This window comes from Macaca fascicularis, chromosome 6, assembly GCF_037993035.2.
Source record: "Macaca fascicularis isolate 582-1 chromosome 6, T2T-MFA8v1.1".
NCBI lineage: Eukaryota > Metazoa > Chordata > Mammalia > Primates > Cercopithecidae > Macaca > Macaca fascicularis.
The window spans coordinates 152,066,013-152,079,273 of record NC_088380.1 but is presented as its reverse complement, the minus strand read 5'-3'; the positions used below and the strand labels follow the sequence as shown (position 1 = coordinate 152,079,273).

The window sequence follows — 13,261 nt, the reverse complement described above, 5'->3', positions numbered from 1 at the left end:
TTCAATGCATTCTAAATGCTGCGCACTGGGGTTTCACAGTGGTCTGTAGAGCTGTGCATCTGCTCACATGAAGTCCAGGAGAGAGGAAGACATCAAACATGTAAATAATGAATAAAATGACAGTATAATAGAGATAAAATTTCAAACAGTGTTCTGAGTTCAAGAGTTACAAGGAGAGGGATCTGCTTTGATGAAAGGCCTCCAGGATGGGGGTGACACTGAAACTGAAACCTGGAGATGAGAAGGGGCCAGCTGTACCAGGAGTTCAGGACAAGCATCCTAGCCAGAGAGACGAGCATATGCAAAGGTGAGTGGGACAAGAGTGAGGGACATTTAAGGGTGTGAAAGAAAACTAGAGTGACTAGAGCATAGTGACAGAAGGAAAGCACTGCATGAGATGAGGTTGTAAGAAAGTCAGGGGACTGATCAGTCAAGTGTGTGAGGACTGCAGAAAAGAGTTTAAATTTGATTCGAATAACAGTGGGAAGCCATTGGATGTGTGTTGATCCTTGATGCTTTTTGGTGCGTTGAGAAAAAACATGTAATTTTCAGAGGCAGGTACACCAAAACTTCTCTTTAAAAGCTTTGGCTTATGGGTGACATTTTAACTTTGGATGTCTAATTGTTTCCAAAATGAGTGTTTTTCAAAAAGTAAAACCAATGGTTTTTTGAGCTTTAGTCCACTGCCTTTTCTCTGCACTGTCACTAAAGATTCATTTTGGTAACTGAAGTAAGCCAGACACAAAAAGAAAAATACTACATGATCTCATTTACACTTAAAATCTACAAAAGTTAAATAGATACAAGCTGAGAGAGGTAGAACCAGGGGTAGGGAGGTAGAACAAATGAGGAGATGTTGGTCAAAGAGTATAAAGTTATAGTTATGTACAATGAGTAAGTCTAGACATTTAATGTACGGCATGAGTGGCATGGTTAATAATATTTAACATGTACAGCATGATGTTTTGATGTACATATACATAGTGAAATGATTATGACAGTCAGTAAATTAATATATCTATCTCTTCTTATAGTTACTTTTTTTTTGGTGAGAGCACTTGAAATCGACTTTCATGGGGAATTTCTAGCATGATCACAATATTGTTAACTGTGGCACTCATGCTGTACATTAAATGTCTAGACTTACTCATTGTACATAACTATAACTTTATACTCTTTGGCCAACATCTCCTCATTTGTTCTACCTTCCTGCCCCTAGTAACCACCATTCTCTCAGCTTGTGTCTATTTAAATTTTGTAGATTTTAAATGTAAATGAGATCATGTAGTATTTTTCTTTTTGTGTCTGGCTTACTTCACTTACCAAAATGAATCTTTAGTGACAGTGTAGAGAAAAGGCAGTGGACTAAAATCCAAGTTGTCTGCATTTTTGCCTAGGTTCTGCTGTTGACTGCTGTGCAACCATAAGCAACTTCTTACTCCTCTCTGGACCTCAGTTCCTCATCTGGAAACTTTAAGGTAGAGCAGGATGTTGCATTTATCATGACTTCTTATTGAAATTGACAGAAACATGGTTCAAATTGGCTTAAACAGAAAGAAATATATTCACTTATCTATCTGAACAATCCAAGGGCAGTGGCTCCAGTTATGTGTGGATCCAGGAGCTCACATTTAGTCACCAGGAATCTGATTCTCCATTTCTTGGCTCTTTACTGACTTCACTCTCCAGGAGGCCCCTTCTGTGGGTGGTTTCCCACAGTTCCTGGCTAGCATCATTCATAGAATTAGAAATCCTTGCGCAAAAGGATATTTCTCTCCTAAACAGTGATATCAAAAGTTCCAGAATTGCATGCTGACTTGGAGCACATGGCCATGGTTGTGGCCAGGGTGTGAGGATAAGATCATTGGCCAAGTCTGGATCATGTGCCCACCCCTGGAGTCAGCATGAACCACATTAACAAAGAATGGTGATGCCGTGATTTCCCACGTGAAAAGGGAAGAACAGGAAGTGGGTTCTGAATAGGCAAACGGGAAATGTCCGTGAATACTCTTTCGGGCTTTAGTAGTCCCATAAATCCTGAGATAAAGAGTCAGTTCTTTGAAACCTCTTCCTTGTTGAAATTAGTCATTGGCTCCAGAAAAAAACTCCAGTTTGGCCTAAAATACCAGAATTATGTATTTATTTTGTTTAAATGTATGGTATAATCACCCATCTTCTCCTTCCATTTTTTCTGTGTCTCTAAACTCTGTTAACACACATCTAGATTTTCTCCTCTGGTTCTTTTTCATGATTTATAAAACTTATGTGTACATTTGAAGCATTTTGCTTTGGTGCAAATGCTTACTCACTTACTCTGGTACCTTTTCCCACAAAGAACATGAGGACAATCTTTGTACAGAATCTATCTTTATTTCCTTGCTTACATTCCTGCCCTTATTCGTGTTATTCCCACCAAATTTTGACTCCAGATACTTGCACAGCCAGGAAGCCAATGGGTGCACCAAAGCAAACTACTTCAAATGTACACACACATTTTATGAATCATGAAAATGAACCATAATAAATCATGTAAATGTACATTAACTGAGTTTAGATACACAGAGCAAAAATTGAAGATTGATGTTTATGTCATAAATTTATGCAAAATAATATATAATCCTGGTATTTTAGGCGAAACTGGAGTTTTTTTCTGGAGTCAATGACTAATTTCAACAAGGAAGAGGTTGTAAAAGACTGACACATCATTACAGGATTTATGGGATTGTGAAAGCCCAATGTACCTTTCCTTAAGTTCTTGCTTTTACATGAAGTATTTGGCACTTGTTAGTCAGCCTTTCTGATTTTCACTTAGTGCCACAAGCCATCTTTTGCCACTAGATTCTGGTTCATTACTAATTACCTGAAATGCATGACTTTAAAAAAATGAGATCTAATCCACAAACTACAAAATTTGCCATTGTACATACAATTCTGTGGGAGTGTATGTGCAAGGTTAAACAACCATCTCCACTATCTAATTCTAGAACATTTTCATCATTCTAAAAAGAAAACCTATACCCATTAGCGGTCACCCCGTATTTGTCCCTCCGAAATGCATGACTTTCGTCTCCGAAGTTAGCTCCTTGAGGGCAGTGGCTGAGACCTATATTTTTCTATGTCTCTCACAGAAGTCTAGCCTAATTCTGGGGCCATAAGAGGCATTCATGCAAATGTATTGAATTTAAATCTTGTGTTGATATTGTTCTCAGTTCAAGGTGAGAGGCTATGTGATAGTGGAAAGAATACTGAGCAGGGAGTTAGTTTTAGTTTTTCTTTTTGCCTGACACCAGCTGTGCCTTTAGGTAATGCTCTCCCTTTCTTTTTGTCTAAAAGATTGTCCTAATTGTCCTCTGTCAAGGAGATGCATGGACTCAAGGACTTATATCGTGCCTTCCTGTTCAAACTGGCACCTAGCACTGTTAATTTTGAAGTCAAAACTCACTTAAGGCATAAGAATTTATTGAATGAAAACAGCAGGATTTCTTTCTATTTTCACTGGTGTATCGAGAATACATGAAATAATAAAGCCCCTGTCTGGGAGCCATGCTTAGGGGATGTAATGTGATCTTGCTCAGTCTTGTCTGCACTCACTTGAACAAAGATGGCATGCACCAATACAGAAAAACAAAAACAAAAAAACCCCAAAAAACAAAAAACAAACAAACAAAAACCAAAAAAAAAAAAAAGAAAAAAGAAAAAAAAGTGCTGCTCTTGGTCAAGGGCCCAACTTTTGCCTTAGTTATTTTATTGGAAGTTATCATGTATTTGCATTTAAAGAATTTTCTCTGGAAATCAGGAGTCAAAATACTAAGTAGAAGTCATGGTACAGAAAGACAAAAATATACAGACTGTGCGTTGTACTTTATTCATAACTTGAGGGCTAAACATCTTTCCCTTTCCACCTAACACATCTTTGTGGCATGCAGTTTCAATCATTTTGTAGCTTACCCAGGGCCTAGTGTCTTCAAGAACATTTTAGGAAGAAAAAAAAAAGTGAAACAGTCCTATTTTTCATGATTCCCAAATGAGTGGTTCAATGTCATGGAAATGAGGTCGGGATGGTAAACAGACAGCTGTTCTGTATTTCTCCTTCCAGGGAGATGAAGGTCAAAGACACCTTCCTTCTGCTTATAGGTCCCTCCCAAATGGATTGTAAACAAGTGTGCATTACAGCCCTAACTGCACTGGGAAAGAAGAGAGACATTTTGGAACAGCCTTTAGAGGTGTTGAACATACATGTCTTTGATTCTGTTTTCTCATCTCTTTGCAGTGTCTTTCTTTCACAGCATGAAACCATTGATTGAATGAAATTAGAATAACTTTTGACATAGCTAACCAAAATAGATAGCAAAGGGACTGGTTGCTAAGCACAGCTCCACTGGGTCCCCTGGCTGACAGGCTGTATTAGCATGCCAGACTTTGCAGAAGCAAGTCCTTAGTTATTGGCAGTTGGTTGTTTAAAGCTGTTAAAAGCCTCTCAGGTAATAGTGGGTCAGCAGCACATGTGATATTAAGGATAAATTACTTAATATTACCAATTATAAGCCTTCCTAATGGGATATAAGCTGCTTAAGGGCATTACTTGTTCAAACATATGTTCAACAAACATTATTGAGTACCTACTATGTGTTGGGTAAGTGATAGGCTCTGAGAATATAATAATGAAGCTACAGTTTCTGTTTTTGTGGCACTTGAGCTTAGTGTTGAGAGAGAGGGGAGAATAAGTATGATGGAACAACACTTATTAGTATAGACAGTCCTCAACTTACAGTGGTTCCACTTGTGATCTCTGACTTTACAATGGTGCAAAAGTGACAGGTTCAGTAGAAGCTGTACTTCAGGTACCCATATAATCATTCTGTTTTTCGCTTTCAGTACAGTATTCAATAAATTACATGAGATATTTAACACCTTGCTATAAAATAGGCTTTGTGTTAGATGATTTGCCTAACTGTAGACTAATGTAAGTGTTCTGAGCATGTTTAAGGTAGGTTAGGCTAAGCTATGTTTGGTAGGTTAGATGTACTAAATGCATCTTATAATGGGTTTATTGGAACATGACCCCACCATAAGTCAGGAGCATCTGTATGTTAGTGTCCTCCTTCTCCTGTACAGTAAAGAGGGTTTTCTTTTTCTTTCTTTTTTTAACCTCTTTTTACCAAGGAAAATATATTCAGTATCTTCTCTTTCCATTCCCCGTAAGAAATGTTCCACATTGACTTCTTGGTTTTTGGGGTTGGTGATGCAGAATTGGGAAAAAGAGAAGAGGTAGACAAAACAGGAGAAGCAAGAAGATAGGCTAAGAAAGACAAAAGGCTCTCATGCTGGGCACTCATGCTAGAGCCGGACTTTTCCTAGAAATAAAGAGGAGGGGGCAATAGAGGAGTCATGGGATAAGAAAGCAGTGGATGAAAGTGGAAAGAAGATTTTAATATGCATTGCTGCAGATTTTTTTATACATGTGTTTTGTTTATACATGTGTATTGCACATATATGACACATATTTTAAACAAAAAGACTACATTATGTATTTTTGATGTTCTGCAGTCTTTTAATCTTTGTATAATAGAGTATTTTCAGTCAGTAGACATATATCTATCTTTTTTTATTAGCTCCACAACATTTTACTTAATGTAGATACCCTAATTTATAAAATCATTTCTCTTTTGATGGACATTTATTACAGTATTTCCCAAAACACTTTTTTACATGTATTTGTTTTCAGGGTTGTGCAAACATTTTTATAGAATAGATTTTTAGAAGTTGGTTTACTGGATTATAGAAAATGTGCATCACATTTTTTTTCATAGATTTTGCCAAATCGCCCTCCAAAAATGTGTCAAGTCTATTAAAAGGTTTGAGGCTGAACGCTTTTCATATTCTCATTAGCTCCATCTTCAAAGTCAAGTGCTACAATGTCACTGGTGAGTCTGCCTCAAAATCCTCAGGCTCTTCAGTTTTTTAAAGATAGGCATGACAGTCTTGCAAAGCCAGATTCACTGCTTTATGGAAGAGTAGCTCTTATGGGTACGCTCCAAGGTATGGCTTGAAAATGGAAGCCTTAAAGCTTTTGACTCTCAGAAATACTTCTAAAGCCAATTCTAAAGCTGCTTGGAGAATTCTGAGTGTCACATAAGGTAAGTTCACTTTAGCTGTCAGCATTTCTTAGGGCAAAATGTATCTACAGAGTTAGCTTCATTCAATAGCCTTCATTATGGAATTTTTAGTCTTCCCACAGGAGACATTTAGCTAATAAGAAGGTTATCCATGCACATATATGTATCTGTCAAATCACCGGTAATGAACCATTTGGTTCATGGGTATAACAACAACGAAGTTTCATATTCCCCCTTCAACAACCTCTACAAATATCTCAGTTCTGTAAAATACCTTTTCTGATTAATTATCAAGTGCATCCTTTAGTTCTGTACTAATGACTTTCGAATACGTTATCTCATTTCTTTTAAACAAATTTATGAGCCAGATTGTAATAGTCCCATTAAGAACAGCAACCAAATGTCAGAGAGTTTAAGTAACAGCCACACAACTAGGTCAGTGTTTGAAACCAGATTTATCTGATTCTATACTGTTAAAAACTATGACTTAGTGCTCATTAAATGACATGACATTAAATAATTTCATTTCTTGATCTCTTTAGGGACATCTGATTACATTTTATAAGAAGCTTCTCCCATCTTACTTTTGTTCTCACAGTCTTTTTTTTTTCTGATCTCGTTTTGTAGCCAAGGCAAGAACCAACTTCATCAATAAGCCATTTTGGTCCCAAATTTTATAAAGAAAGAGCATACGATAGTAGATAAAAGTATAGAGTCAGCCTCTCTGGGTTCATACTTTGGTGCTGCCATTTACTAAGTGTTGGCATTTTTAAAAATTCAGAGTTCAAGGTCTGCCTTCAGAGAAGGAGGTCAGTGATCTAAAAGGGACCCCAGGCCTCAGTTTTCTCATTTGTAAAATTGGTACAATAAGCTTGCTTGCCTCATTGGATTAGTGTGAGAATTGAAATAGTGCCTTCAAGCATTTACACAGTTACCTGGCACATATGAAGTATAGATTAAGATCTGACTCCCCTGCAGCTATTCCTTTCTACTGCTTCTCATCTTGCTCCACCAGCACCATCTCCTCTCCGTGTTCTGTCTGGCTCCTTGACCACCCAGGTCATTCCCTTCATTCTCACTCAATTATCTGTATCCTCACCCAGAAATTTTCTCTTAGTCAGAAGTCTTGTTATAGTCCTGCTCTGGCTCCTGACCCAGATTGCCTCTCATATGGATTGTCATCTGTTTGTCATTAGATTGCTATTTTATCTCAAGTTTCTAAATGATTTTGGTCCATAACCTAACCAAGTCCCAACTAGCTCATGCTCTCTGTTATCTCTACCTCATTCATATCAGTACCTTTCATAAGCGTGCCTGACTTTTCCATCTTCTACTTTCCTCATCTGGTCTCCAGCTTGGGCAAACTTGTGCTTTGGTTAATAAAAATTTGGTTGTCAAGCACTGTCTCTGATTTTTTTTCTTACCAATTCTAGACATTCCAAACTGATTTAACAAGTATTTCAGATAACTCACTATATATCAGGTAGAGTGCTGGGTGTTGGGGACACACAGGTGAACAAAACAGACACTGGGTAGCCTACTGGGTACTTATTAGATGATTAGATTATCACACAACTTCAAAGTTGCAATTGTGATAAGTGCTAAAAAGTTAAGTCACACTATGTCATGACAATTTACACTAGAGGTATTGGGCCTTGTCAGAGAGACGAGAAAAGGCTTCCCTGAAAAAAAAAATGCCTGAGACAAAGTCCAGAGGATGAGTAGGAGGAGTTACCTAGGCATATAGGGAGAGAGGAGTGTTAGAGACTGAGGAAGCACATTCGCAGAAGTGCTGTGGTGAAAAGAAGCATGGGAAGTGTTATTTCCTGGGAGAAGGCCAGTGAGAGTTGAACAGAGAATACAAGGGTCAAGATAAGAGTAGGGTCAGGTGAGACCACATTGGGCCTTGTTGGCTCTGTTGAGGATTTTGATCTTTATGCCAAGTGCGATGGGGGACCATTGGATGATGGTTGGTGTGGCAGTAGGGTACTGGGGATGTGATCAGATTTTCAGATGTGTATTGGAGATGTCTACCTGGTCAGGACAAAGAGTGAGTTATGGGTAGACCAGAATGTGCCTGAGGCAGGGACTTAGGTAGCTTAATCTAGGATAACAGATAACAGTTATGGAAAGAAAGAAATAGTACTAATAGATACCAGAGCTGAAATCAGCAATTTTTGGTGATATTGGATGTGAGAGATGAGGGAGTGAAATGACATCAAGATTTCTGGCTCACACAACTGGCCAGAAAGTGATTCCCTTTTACTGCGATGGGGAAGAATGGAATTGCATGAGATTAATTTATTCAATTACACATTAGATGCTCCACATAAGGCTCTTATAGTCTCTGACAGCAGAAAACCAATCAAACTAGTTTGAGTAAAAGTTTTTTTTGTTTTTGTTTTTTGTTTTTTTTTTTGGAGATGGAGTCTCACTCTGTTGCTCACGCTGGAGTGCAGTGGCGTGATCTCGTCTCACGGCAACCTCTGCCTCCCAGGTTCAAGCAATTCTCCTGCCTCAGCCTCCAGAGTAGCTGGGACTACAGGCACATGCCAGCACGCCTGGCTAAATTTTTGTATTTTAGTAGAGATGGGGTTTCACTGTGTTGCCCAGGCTGGTCTCGAACTCCTGAGCTCAGGCAATCGGCTTCCCAAAGTTCTATGATTACAGGCATGAGCCACCGTGCCTGGTCTAAGTAAAAGTTTTAATGTAAGGATACAGGGAATCTCATGGAAGCAGTGGCAGTAGGGCCTTGGGGAAACTAGAAAGTTATTAGGAACTAAGACCTTTTTCCCTGGCTCTCAAGGACTGCTTCTCTCTGTGAGTTTCCTCTACCCTTCTCCTTTTCTTGATTTGATACTTCTGCTGGCTTCCTTTGCATATGGCTCACCACGGTCACTAATCAAAAATCTATTCCTAATTGATCAGCTTCAGCGTTCATCACCAACCACCTATAGTTTCTGTGTCCTATGTCAAATTATTGATACATAGAGAGAATTGCTGGTCAGCTGTCCAGTTGTATTCCTGGTCCAATCAGCTGGGCTGTGTGATAACGCTACCCCAAATCTAGGGGTTATGAACAGAGAAGACAATAATACTCAACTGTGGTAAAACTACTTTAGGATAGGAGAAATGTTATATGTACTGGCATTGTTTGAAGTGACTAGCAAATAACTGGCATTTAGTAGATGCTCAATAAGTACTCTATCCTTGTTGAGTCGTTGGAGATCTTTAAATACTTTTGAAATGTTGAGATACATCAGAATCTCCTGTGACATTTTTTAAAAATTCAGACTTCAAGGTCTGCCTTCAGAGAAGGAGGTCAGTGATCTAAAAGGGACCCCAGGAATATGCATTTCTAAAAAAAGGGACCTCACCTAAATTTGATACAAGTGGTTCATGGACCACACTTTGATGGACACTGCTCTGATGCTTCAATAATCATGCCCAGAAATCTCTATTGTAAACTCTGGAGACTGGGTTCCTTCTGGATCTTCCGAAATTCTACTTATCTATTTATATATTGGGACAAATATTTATCTTTTTCTTATATCCAAAGGTGGGTCTGAAGGTTAACAAGGTAACTTTGTAAATAAGCTTTGACCTCTCTTTTCCAGAGCCATAATAAATATGAAAGATAGTGTTAATATGTATATGGACAGCTTCTATACTGCTTGAATTGCATAAAATTCTTCTTAGCATTCACTATTTCTTGATGATGACCCATGAATGAATAAGACCTCATCAGTGTTTTATTGTCTGCTTTCAGGAACTGGAAATGTAAATCTTAAATCACTGCTACTTGTCCTGAGTAAAGTTCTTAAAAGGAGAATAGAGGAAAGTTCTTGAAAAGTCAAACACAATACTGTCTGTAACTGTCTGGCTTTTCAAAAACAAGCCTTTCTGATGATAAAAGATCCATTTTGAGGAGTGCCAGCCAACAACACAGCCCTATTACACACATTGTGTGTTTATAACATGGTCTGACACTAAGGTCAGTGGAATTTCAAAGCGAGGGAAGCCTGGCAGAGTTGCCAACCAGCTCTTTGAAAGAGTGGATCCTTCAACCTGGTCCAGGTCCTCACTTTTCTCTTTGCCATTAGCCACTGCAGTCTGAGTGCCGCTTCTATCGCATCTCTGAAACTTCTCTCTGGGTTTAAAAATGATTCCTGTTAGCAGTGGTGTCCTTTGAGTCATTATGCATCTTAAGTGCCATCTCTGTAAACCCTTCATTTCTAAAGGTTGCTCCTTGAAGCTTTTTCCTCCTTTGCTTTTGAGATCTCGACTCTCTTCCACTTCATATTCTTCCACACTGGTGGTTACTTTTAAGTTTTCTTTGCTGACTCTTCCTTCCATTTGTGTTAGTGATTTTCGGGGTTCTAGCCTCGTTGTTGGGCACTCACATCATCTACCTTTCTTTAGCAGTTGATTCTCATCTATCAATCTCCAGCCTCGAACTCCCTCTTGAACTCATTTTTCCAACAGCATCTGTAATTTTTCATTTGTTTGGCATATGGACAACTAACATCTAGCAGGTCTAAAACTTGTACTTATTGTTTCCTCCTCCAGCCCTCTTCCTTCTCTTCTCTACCTTTATTTATTAAAGGTATTATCATCCCCCAGAAAGTTTGCCACCATGCTTGATCCTTCACTTTTGCATTTCTGTCACTTCTTCACCCCTCCTATCACTGTCCTGAATCAGGCTGCATCCTTTCTCATCTAAGGGCTGTTTTAATATTCCCATTTCCCTGCTTTCAATTTCTCCTCATCCAATTTCAATAGTCACCCTGTCACAATTCTTCTTCTAAAATACAAACCTGTTCATGTCTACTTAAAACCTTTGATGTCTGGTGCATACATTATATGATATAAAACCCATTATATTATATAAAACATTATATAAAATCTATTATTTAGCAGAGTTCATAAGAATTGTCACAGTCTGGCACCAGTCTTCCTTTCCAGCCTAATCAATGATCTCCCTCTGAATAATAGCATTTTTTGAGTGATGGATACTTTAATTGTAATAGAACTTACTTAAATGAACTGTGGGACAAGTATGAACAAGAAATTATTATTAGTCCTGTTTTGCACATGAGGAAAGTGATATAAAGAAAAAGTTAAGTGACTTGCCTGAGATCATGTAGCTAGCAAAGGATGGAGTGCCAGGGTGGAATTAAGCACTCCTTAGTCACTTTGCTACTCTGCCTTTACAGAAGCCACACTGAACCACCTCAGGTCACTGTGCCTTTGTTCATGCCACCTCTGTGGCCTGCATTGTCACACTTCCTTATCAAAGATCCTGTGTGTACTTCAAGGTTCTGCTTACAAGACACCCTGTCTATAAAGCCTTACCAGACTTCTTGCAATTAATAGCTCCTGGTTTTTTTTTTTTTTTTTTTTTTTTTGAGGGGGGTCCTCTAGCATCTCGTATATATTTCAATTATAATAGTATATCACTTTTTGTAAAATGAGCTTCATGATGTGTCTCTGCTTAATTCAAGTGAACTCCCTGATGACTGTATGTCTTAATCATTTTTAAGTCCCCATTGTCTAGTACATAGTAACACCTTGGGAAATATCTGCAAAATGTAGAAGGAGTGATATTTTCATAATCTCATTAGATTATTATTGGCTAATCCAAACATTTCTTCTAAGTAAACTAATTTCAATTATTAACATATAAGCATTGAGGATTTTCAATAAGCTGCTCAGCGTTTATTAATGATATGCTATGAGCAGGTGTTTTCAAGAACTTCAATTGTGACTACCTGGAAAGTAGTTACTTCTTTGGGAAGCACCAAGAGGCCTTGACAGAGGTATGACACAGTCAGTTGTGTTGATAAGACATTTCTCAGTGATGAACAACAGAAAAGCAGACTCAAACAATAAAGAGCACTTTTTGCCTCATTTTTTTAAAAAAAGAACGGTGGTAGGAATAACTTGATCTGGTAAGGATAAGATATTTTTGGTTTTTCTTTTGTGGTTCTAATTTTTTGGTGTTGCTTCTATTTTCAGCAAGCATCTCCTCTTGTATCCCCGAGGCTTGTTCATTCAAACTGAGGCAGGGGTTTGGGGTGGAAGGTGAGGCAGGGGAGAGAGTGTGTGTCTCTTTATCCAGCAGTCAACAGGATTCAGTCTGTTTGAATCAGTTAGACCAGACGTATCCCTAGAAGTCAACTGTAGTTGAAGGATGTGATTACAATAATCAAAGTCCTATGCCACACTCTACCCAAAGTCTCGTGTGGCAGCAGCTGTTCCCAAACAAATAGGCTGCAGGGGGAGAAGGTGGACATTTTCACAAAGGCTTGGTGGCTGATACCAAGCAAAGAGCACACAGATGATGAATGACCAAAATCAGTAAAATGACTCATGAATGATCACTATGAAAATGGATGAAAAAGACAGGGAAAACGTGTGATCCGGAGGCTGTTGTCATGCCTCCCAAGAAAGACAAGCCGGTCCCGTTTCTGTGGAAGGGTAGGGAACACTATGTAATGTAAGAAAAGTTCTTATCATTCTGATCTTTGGGAAGGGAGCTGAATTGGATATTTTCTGCTCTTTGTCATGGAAGGCTGAGCTGCATGGTGTGTATCAGTGAGCTCTCCAGTTTCAGGAGAGGTTCAGCCCATGGGGAGACAGAAGACAGGAGGAGAATGAGGTGTGGTATGTATTCCCCTGGGTACCTCCCTGCTGGGCTGTGGGTTGGCTGTGTCCCTGTTCCTGCCAGATAGCCTTCTGTCCACACCTACTGTCTCCAGATTCTAAACCACTTCCTCCTTTTGCCTTCTCAGATCTTGAAGATGTTGCTCTTGCTGGGGTTCTATATTGCTGATTTTGCTAAACTCTGCTCGCACTTTTGTAAAGAGTCTCTTTATTAAACTCATCCCAAATCACCCAGTTGGAGTATGCTATCTGTTTTCTGCCAAGACCCTTACTGATACAGTGGGTAATCATTTTTCTCCTAACACGTTTTCAATCGCTGCAGTGACACTTTTCCAAAATAGAATGATCATGATAATCAGTCAAAGGTAAATTTTTTTAATTGGAATAAGGCAACATTTCTCCAATCAATTTTGGTCATCACTTATCATTGGGTTGCCAAGTCAAAGGATTTTCAACCTGAGGACAAAAGAGTTGTTAGA

The 13,261-nt window shown here is 38.7% G+C and overlaps 1 long non-coding RNA gene across 1 annotated transcript in view; it reads left to right on the top strand.

Moving 5' to 3' along the window:
• LOC135971153 (uncharacterized) overlaps nucleotides 1-12,760 on the top strand; it is a 35,748-nt gene extending 22,988 nt beyond the window's left edge. The window contains exon 2 of the long non-coding RNA XR_010587230.1: nucleotides 12,691-12,760. This is a non-coding gene — a long non-coding RNA (uncharacterized lncRNA). The remainder of the gene's footprint in view (nucleotides 1-12,690) is intronic.
• The last annotated feature ends 501 nt before the right edge of the window (nucleotides 12,761-13,261 follow it).